Genomic DNA, 10,308 nt, shown 5'->3' with positions numbered 1-10,308 from the left:
TATTAAGTGACTAAGTTGAACATTGCATGTACTTTGGAGGTACCAAGGGAAGGCATGGTGGGGCTTTGCAACCATAATCCCTATCAGACTCTTCTAATTTCACACCAAATCAACACATCATCAAAGGTAAATTTTTGCTGTGCTGCTATCATAGCCTAAAGATAAGTTCACTTTCATCCATGTCTCATACCTAAATCCCTTGTTTAGAAATTCTATAGTTATCTCTGGACATTTTACCCATTTTAATTCAAAGTACATGAAAATAAAGTACAACCTTCCTTCAGAGAATTTGTTTCAAATTTGCCTGTTCATACTTACATGGAAATTTAATTCATTGCTAATAGGTAAAGCACCATTTCAGTGAATATTTTATAAGGAAGACATTACTGTGGACATATGTAAAATTTCTGAGATGACAAGACATTTTGGGGAGAAAAACAACAAAATAAGTCTCTTGAACATATGCATATTGTCTCACAGGCTTAGTTGTCTATAGTCTATGTGAAAAGGTTGAGCCTCATCTTTATCATGATTTGGGTTCTCAGAATGAACATAACTTTGATTTTAAGATCATTCTATTCAATCAATGACATTACACTTTAGAATAATCTATAATTAGATGAAAATATTATAACTTCTTACCCCCAGTAAGTTGCTGAAGTTGTGTGAATCACCCAGTCTTTGACATTTAAGCTTCCTCATATAAATCCACATAGCAAAATGCTGTTTGTTGATTTCATGTAATCAAATTACTATGTTATCACAGGAAACCAACAATTATTCATGGTAGTTAACCCTCAGACCCAGCCTTGTGAACTGTGTACATGTCTATTCTCTATTAAATACACTTTAAATATAGCTCAGCTAGCCTGCCAAGAGTCAACTGAAAAAAAAATATATATTGGGGCATTCACTCTGATGTCCCTCAAAACCCATTTTAATCTAGCCCAAGCCCGGCAGAACTGCCCCTCAGCACCCCTGCTCACCCCACCCCTAGAAAAATTGGTTAATTTGAATATTTAAGATAAGTACCTGCAGTATTAGGAAACCCCATCTGGATGCTATTATTTGGCTTCAAGGAAAATTATTAAATTTTTAATCCAAAATATGTTATATACCTGCACGCTTTTTACCTTAAAATCTCTTTGGAAGACAAACAAATCTAATTCTTCCCTCAGCTCTAACTAAATGCAGCACAAATTACAGTTCCCATTGACGAGGATTTAAATGGAGATGGCTCTTTACTCAGTCTTTCTTTTGTGGATTACACCACAGAAATCTTCCCGGGACAAATTTAAAACACATTTGTTTCAGAGTTTGCCAAGTCGGGTATTATTTTTCAGTTTTAGTGCTATTTGATTTCTGTGTAAAAGAGTTTTCCTGTCTTCACTCTGCTCCTTGAAGCCCATTTACTTCTTTTTGTCTCTAATATCTGTTTTCAGCAGAGACAGTGAAAAAAGAATGGGAGATTTGAAGTGGCTCTGTTTTTGTTTTTAAAATATTATGGTTCTTTCTGTAAAATCTCATCAAAAGCTTCCGGCATTATTAGCCATTTCATCCCATTGTAATGGGCATAGTGTATATTGTTTATGGAGCTATTGTAAGTAGCCTGAGAAATGATTCAAATAATACTTGGTGGTGGGAAGGATGTTTCACTATATGTATTTATGAAATGAATGCAATAATATTGCAGTTGTTGACACCAGAATTGCCCCAAATCCATCCATAAAGACAGCCTAACACTTCTTTGGAGTTATATCTTTTCTTCTCAAAAGATTAATAGTTCTTTCAGATTTTTTGTTTTATTTAGTTTATAGAATTTTTTATCTTAGGAGATCTGTGCATGTAAATAGTTCTTAAATGTAGAGGAAACTTTCTGTAGCCTGGCCTGGTGAATAGTGAAGTCATGTGATTGATATTCCTAAACACACTCTTACCATAGACTGGGGATGCCAGGATGCCAGCAGTCTGAAGGTATAAACTATCAGCATGGTACGTTTTGCTTCATATCAAACCTCAGGAATTCTCAGAAGTCCCGGTCCACAAACATTTGATCAATTGAATTTATGAGCGAAAACTTTGCAGAAAAGATGAATATGGCCCCTGGCAGGAGTAAAGGCCCACCCGCAGCTTCACTCATTTATATAGCTCCTTTGGGAACCCACTCAAAAGACCCCTGAAAGCTGGCATCAGGGTATACTTAAAATTCTCCGAAGACACCCTTCCCCATCCATATTTTAAATTAGAACTTTAAGAAATATACAACAATATTTTTATGATGCAATCTCATATCCAGTGTGAACTTCATATACATTATTTTATTTGTCCATCTCCACAGCTCTGTGGGGTTACTGTTGTCCCTACTTCATACGTTTTAGAAACCTGACAGGAAGGTTTAGTGTCTTGCTTATTTTCACATGTTCCATCATGTTTACAAATGTTTGCAACAAGTTCAAAAACTCTTCTTAAGAGTTTTCTTACCTATAACATAGCAACAATAATACTTAATTCATGAATTTTAAAATCTTGTTCTTGACAATCAGGAAACAATGACCTAAAACTTGGTTTAAAAAATTAAAGTAGGAGAAAATATGAATAGAAATCATTTTTCTAATGAGTTTATGGGAAGTTATGTCAGTATATCAGCCTCCAAATTAAGCCACAGGTTTTTAAAAAGGATATTATTATGCAAACTCGTCTTTAAGAACAAGCCTTAAAAGCTTGTGATAATGTTTAATGAATATCAGAATCCCATTTAAAATATCTTATCTCTGGTTTGAACCCTCATAGCTTATATCAAAAGCACCATGCTATATAGACTTATGTTGGAATGACCAAAAAAGCATGATAGGGATAGATAAGAATACACCATCATGAGCACTGGATTCTAGTCGTGGCCTAGATTTGTAGGCAAAAGCAAGTTATTCAACCCATGTGAGTCGCAGGTCTATAGGAAGTGATTGACCAGAGGATATTACTCAAAGTTTCTTCAAGTTCTCTACTTCTAAGTAATGTTTTTAGATTATTATAAAGAGACAATAGCCAGACCATATGGAGGGCAGCAGTCAGTGATGGGGTGAATCTGTTCAGTATAGAAGTAAAGCACATGTAACAAAAAAAAGTCCACATGGCCTTGGACTTGGCATGGCACCTCTAAGTGCTGTGGAAGAACATAGTTCAGGTTTTTCAGTTCTATTTATACACATACAGTAACATCTTTAAAAGAACGCTTCAGAATTCTTGAAAAGAACAAGTAAAAGACTATTTGTGATCTTGAAGGCAGTATTCAAAGGGAAATGTATTTTGGTCTTAGATTTTTGAAAAATTGACGTTTAATAGTATCTTTGGCAAAGGGAAATTTGTGAATAACATGGTATGCAGCTGTGTATGGAAAAATTAAAAATAGAACTGTAATTTGCTCTTAAATTAGAAACACATCTGAGTTTTGTTAACAATTTGAGAGTGATAATAATTTGTTTCTTTTGCTTCTTAATTGTGTATACATGTGTCAGAGAGAAGAAGAAGAGGGAAGGGGTTGGAAAAGGAGAAAAGAGAAAGAAGGAGAAGGATTAAAGACAGGAGAGGAAGAGAGAAAATATATGACAACTAAACATAGATATCACAGTTCATATGTGCACTTCATTCTGCTTACAGTCAGGCTCTATAAGGTGGGCAGAAGTACTTTGCCCTAAAAGAGAAAATTACTGAAGTCCTTTCAAAATGAACTAAAAAGGCATCATATTTAAAGAAACCTTCGCGGTATAATCTAACGGTTCCCCAGCTCTACCACTGCGCTCACTCACAAGACACACAAATACAAAACCAAAGAAAACCATAGAAAGTCCCGTGAGATGCACACTGAGAAAACGATGCTAGACCCAATTATAGAACCTAAAAGCATAAACTGGATTTATTCTTATTACCTGGCCCAGTAAACATTACTGAATGGTCATCAATGTTTCTCATTTGTACCATACCCAACTGAGAACAGGCCAGCTTCCCATGCAGAGTCAAGGACGTCGTGTCTACAGTGCAAGTCAATGTCTTGCTACTAATCCAGTGATTCTCAATCTTCCTAATGCTGCGACCCTTTAATACAGTTCCTCATGTTGTGGTGACCCCCAACCATAAAATTATTTTCGTTGCTACTTCATAACTGTAATTTTGCTACTGTTATGAATCGTAATGTAAATATCTGGTATGCAGGATGTATTTTCATTGTTACAAATTGAACATAATTAAAGCATAATGGTTCATCACAAAAACAACATGTAATTATATATGTGTTTTCCGATGGTCTTAGACGACCCCTGTGAAAGGGTCATTAGACCCTCAAAGGGGTCGCGACCCACAGGTTGAGAACCGCTGTTCTAATCTAAGTAATCTAACACATTCTCTAGGAAGTTAATTTGATGCTAAAAATATGAACATTGCTACTCACATGTGCCCTTAAATATCACAAAATCAGGAAGAGAGAAATTTAAAAATGCATTAACTTTGTCACAATCTCAAATATTATCAAATTAGTTAATTTGATAATATTAAAGGAGTTCTCAGGTCCTAAGGACTCCTTTTTGTTCTATTTCTAAATTGAGGAATTGTGCTACAGTAAACTAGGATGTTAATTTGCATGAGAATAGCCCAGGAGATTGGTAATAAGAACTGTTCATTACCCCTATCCATTTGATTCTGATTCAGTAGATCTGGGTTGGCAACCAGGAATATACATTTTTAATAAGTACTCTAATGTACTTATAGAGTCTAGCAAACTTCATAGTCTGCACCTTGAAAAATGCTGGATGCTTCATTTCTAAGATTCCTTCCAGCTATAAAATGCTTAGGCCTTGTAGAGCAGAAAGTGGTAAAGAGGGCAGAGAAGTATACATGAGTGATGATGTAGAGGAAGGACACATTATAAAAAATAAATGCAAGATTCACTTATTTGTCAACACATATTGCCAATATGCCACCCACAGTACACATATCTGGTGATAGGAGATGAAAGGGAGCTCCCAGTTTGCTGGCAGTGACAGGTAATAAAAATGAAGAGGCAGTAATGAAGATGGGTCGTCATAGGGGAGAACTAAAATGTGGGGGGGTGGAGGTGGCGAGGGGTAAACTGGAAAAGTCTGTGGCATGCTGGCCCCGCCCTGTCCTGGAGGGTGGGGCAGAGCCGGATATAAGTGCCCTAGTCCTGCTGGACATTCTTTTTCCGATGGGGTTTGTCACCAGAACACAGGTGTCCTGAAAACCACCACTAAATCAAACCCAAAATGGGAAAGGAAAAGACTCACATCAACATGGAAGTCATTGGACACAGAGATTCTGGCAAGTCTACCACTGGCCATCTGATCTACAAATGCGGTGGGATCAACCATTGAAAAGAACCATTGAAATTGTGAGAAGGAGGCTGCTGAGATGGGGAAGGGCTCCTGCAAGGATGCCTGGGTCTTGGATAAACTGAAAGCTGAACGTGAGCGTGGCATCTGCATTGATATCTCCCTGTGGAAATTCGAGACCAGCAAGTATTATGTGACCATCACTGATGCCCCAGGACATAGAAACTTCAAAAACATGATTTCAGGCACATCTCGGGCTGACTGTGCTGTCCTGATTGTTGCTGCAGGTGATTTTGAAGCAGATATCTCTAAGAATGGACAGAACCATGAGCATGCCCTTCTGGCTTACACACTGGGTGTGAAACAGCTGATTGTTGGTGCTAACAAAATAGATTCCACTGAGCCAACCTACAGCCAGAAAAGATACGAGGAAATTGTTAAGAAAATTGGCTACAACCCTCACACAGTAGCCTTTGTGCCAATTTCTGGTTGGAATGGTGACAACATGCTGGAGCCAAGTGCTAATAAGCCTTGGTTCAAGGGATGGGAGGTCACCCAAAAATATGGCAATGACAGTGGAATCACAATGCTTGAAGCTCTGGATTGCATCCTGCCACCAAGTCGTCCAACTGACAAGCCCCTGTGTCTGCCCCTCCAAGATGTCTACAAAACTGGCCGTATTGGTACTGTCCCTGTGGGCACCACGTGGAAACTGGTGTTCTCAAACCCAGCATGGCGGTCACCTTTGCTCCATTCAATATTACAACTGAAGTCTATTAAATGCACCAGGAAGCTTTGAGTGAGACTCTTCCTGGGGACAATGTGGGCTTCAATGTCAAGAACATGTCTGTCAAAGATGTTCTCTGTGGCAGTGTGGCTGGTGACAGCGAAAATGACCCACCAGTGGAAGCAGCTGTCTTCACAGCTCAGGTGATTATCCTGAGCCATCCAGGCCAGGTCAGTGCTGGACATGCACCTGTGCTGGATTGTCACACAAATCATAATTGCTTGCAAATTTGCTGAACTGAAGAGGCCCCCATCATCCTCACCACTTGAGAGTCTCATTCTTGAATAATTCCCTCATCTTGAGTAGGGGTGAGATCTTTGACTTATTTCTAATAACTTCAGTACAGCAATGATTGGGTGTACATAAATTACATGTGTGTAATTATGTTACATAAAATTATAGCCCTCACCGGTTTGGCCCAGTGGATAGAGCGTCGGCTTGCGGACTCAAAGGTCGCAGGTTCGATTCCGGCCAAGGGCATGTACCTTGGTTGCGGGCACATCTCCAGTGGGGAGTGTGCAGGAGGCAGCTGATCGATGTTTCTCTCTCATCGATGTTTCTAACTCTCTATCCCGCTCCCTTTCTCTCTGTAAAAAATCAATAAAATATATTAAAAAATATATATATATATAATGCCTATCTTGATGAAAGACTGTCTCTCCCTCGCTGGTTTTGAGGAAGCAAGTGGCCATATTGGAAAAGTCCACAGGGCAAAGGACTGAGGGCTAACAACCAGCAAGAACGTGGGCCCTCAGCCCAGCCACTCACAAGGAACTGAGTGCTGCCAGCACCACACGAGCTAGGAAGTGGATCCTCACCCAGTCAAGTCTCAGATGAGAACGCAGCCCCAGCTAACAACCCTGACTGCAGCCCTGTAAGACTCTGAAGCGAGGACTTAGTTAAGCCATGCCCAGTCACTTCATTCACAGAAACTGTGATAATAAATGTGTGATGTGTTAAGCCACTAAATTTGTGGTAATATTGTGACGCAACAATACCTAATTAATACGCATAAAGTAGGATTATATCAAAACATTAAAAGGTAACTATCTCAGTTTGAGGCCTGACCACTTGATCATCTAGGCAGGGTGTGCCGAGTAGAGGTTTGAACACCAAATTTCAAACCATTCCCCATACCTGTCTTCAGGATTTAAAAGGGTTGAGGTTGAAGAGGCCAGAGTCGGAGACTGAAGAGAAGACTTCATTGAAGAGCTATCAATTTGCTGAGAGTTTTAATTTCTGCTCCCCCCGGGGCAGGGGGAGAAACAGGTGGAAGGGTTTACCTAGTGACAGGAACTTCAAAGAAACCATTTGGGTAGCTTGACACATGACCCCAGTTCCGACAGAGCTAAAGGTGAGAGAACTGATAAAGGAGACTGTGTCAGCAGAGCAGAGGGCCTTTATTAGGAATCAACTGTGGCCTATCAACAGAGAGCCAACCGTGTGTCTACCTTTCCTGTGGACAGGATTTGGGCCAAAAAGAGAGTTGATGTAGAGTTGTTCTGAGTCCTGCCGAAGAGGTTAATATGGAGTGGTGAGATGACTTTGCTAAGGAAAGCGGAAGTGCACCAGCAGATGCCCAGGGGACTAGGAAGAACTTGGAAACCACCAGACAAAGAGTTGCATCAGCCCGAGTCAAGTGACGTGCAGGGAGACATGTCCAGTAATGGGAAGTTCTCCAAAGAACCCACAAACTATTCATTAGAAGTAGAGTCAGCTTTAAACAGGTGCCAAGTCCAGAGAGTGCCAACTCAGAGTAACCTAGTCACGTAAAATCTTTCCTGATCTTTTACATATTTTTCCTCCTCTCTTCTTCCACCACCACTCCCTTGATGCTGGAGGAGTCAGAAACCATGGTTAGCCAATTGTGGGTAGAGGAGGGACACAGGCAAGCAGATAGCCTCCCCTTTAGCATCAAACCAGAGCTGGGGAGAGGAGAAGCTTTAACTTTGTACGAAGTCTTTAATTATGACACTGACTAGACATATTAATTACTGAATATTTTAAGCCAAAATGATTAAAAAGATGTCTTGTTATCTAATAGTGAGCAGTAAACTACAAGTTTGCCCTATATTCTGTCCAGCAGCAAAAATTCTAGAGCTCTACTAAATAGTCTATAAGAGCAGTTGTGGGTGAGAAATGCTGTTTATGATTGCATCCTGCTCTGTCGATGTCTTTCTGTGCTTTTCTCATGCAAATAAACTTCATGAAAGTTCTCACAAGTCGTCTCATGTAATGCTAACACATTTGTTGACAACAGTTTGAATGAATTATAAACCTATTTGAACTGTTGATGGGCAAACTTTTATCTACTATCAGATTTCATTTGCTTGTTTTGCCATTTTGAGCAATAACTTCTTTTATATTAAACAATACACCAACTAACATCCATGTACATACATGTTTAAAATATTGACGCTTTTTATTTCTATAAGATATTTCCAAGAATGAAAGTTTCTGTATATGTGTGTGTGTGCATAGTCCCCCAAAAGTGTATACATACTCTAACACCTGATCGCTCAATTTTGAACGTGAAATGTATTTTAATAAAAACTGCCTGATAATTATTCAGAGTTTGTGTATACATTTTTTGGGACAACACACACACACACACACACACACACACACACACACCACATATACATATAAACACTTCACATTTCTACCAATAATGAATGAAAGTGATTTTTCATTATGTCTGTTATAGTAGTATATATGTTAAAACTCTTTAAATTTTTATCAGTCTAATGGGTACAAAATGATAATCACTTATATTAATTTGTATTTCTTTGAAGAACAGTGAATCAGCATTCCATGATTTTACAGAACACAAATTCTTAGATTGGAAGAAGTTTTTATAAAGATATATTAAAACGTTTACCAAGACTTTCTAAACCTGAGACCAAGAGAAGTTTGACTTACTTGCCAGGGTCACACAGCTTCTCACTGGCAAACTGCAATTAAACATTGCCAGTGTGGTCTCTTATCTTTCAAAGCAGTGTTCCTTTAATCACAATCCACTCTTTATCAGGGAAATGTTTGATTAGTGAATAAATAAGAGGTATAGATAACAAGCACCATAAGTTCCAAGAATGAGGAGAGAGGTCCCTATAAAGCTATAAAGTAAATGTTTAGAAAGGATTTTTTAAAAAGTTATTTGAGAAAGAGCATGAGTCAAAGAATATGGCATACACAGGAGTTTTTGTAATGAGAATGACAAAATATAAGGTTGTAAAGGTAGGCTTAAAATAGATTTTACTTTCAATACCAGGTATTTGTACATCACAGTATATCATAGATAAAGATGAATCATTTTTGGATGGGAATATAGATTAACAAACAGTATTTTAGAGAAAGTGATATAGAATGTCTATACAGAAGAGTTGTTTTAAAATACTGAAGTGTCCTTTGATAGATGATTGGATAAAAATGTGGCACGTATGTACAGTGAAATACTACCCAGCAATCAGAAAAGATGGAATGCTGCCATTTATGACATTGATGGATCTTGTGAATATCATGCTAAGCAAAAAAAGTCAGACAGAAAAAGTAAAAAACCATACATATACCTTTTGAGGATAATTAAGAACAGTATTAAATGGTATCAGTTAAAATAACTAAGACCATGTCCTGTTTTCAGTTGGTTGGGCACATCCTGTCCAAGGAAAGGCTGCATATTCGATTCCTGGTCAGGGCACATGCCCAGGATTCCCAATGGAGAATGTGCAGGAGGCAACTAATCGATTTCCACTCTCACATCAATGTTTCTTACTCTTCCTCTCCCTTCTTCTCTCTCTAAAAATCAATGGGAAAATAAATAAATAAATAAATAAATAAATAAATAAATAAATAAATAAGAAAGACATGGTAGGAATAAAGATAATTTTATGTTACCCAGCTTCACCTCCTTAAATATTATAGAAAAGTCTACAAAATGCTTTAAAACAGTGAAAGGAAAATAAAAGAAACAAATAGTCAGACTTGGAAAATAAAGATTGAGAGTCTATAAGATTGTAAAAGGAAGCATGGAGTGAGCCGGCAGGAGAACAGGACCTCTGAGGATATTTAACTATACAATACAAATAAGAATAAACTCTGTTTTAACAGGGTGCGGTCAACATAAGACATTTTTATTCCTTAGACATTTTTAAAAATAATCTCAGAAAGTGGTTTACATTCACA

General features: G+C 38.1%; 1 pseudogene; it reads left to right on the top strand.

Moving 5' to 3' along the window:
* Window positions 1-5,273: 5,273 nt before the first annotated feature.
* Window positions 5,274-6,414, top strand: LOC132236656 (elongation factor 1-alpha 1-like; annotated as a pseudogene).
* Window positions 6,415-10,308: the final 3,894 nt, after the last annotated feature.

This window comes from Myotis daubentonii, chromosome 6, assembly GCF_963259705.1.
Source record: "Myotis daubentonii chromosome 6, mMyoDau2.1, whole genome shotgun sequence".
NCBI classification, from domain to species: domain Eukaryota; kingdom Metazoa; phylum Chordata; class Mammalia; order Chiroptera; family Vespertilionidae; genus Myotis; species Myotis daubentonii.
The sequence above is the reverse complement of the archived record's forward strand: the minus strand, read 5'-3'. Positions and strand labels throughout refer to the sequence as shown.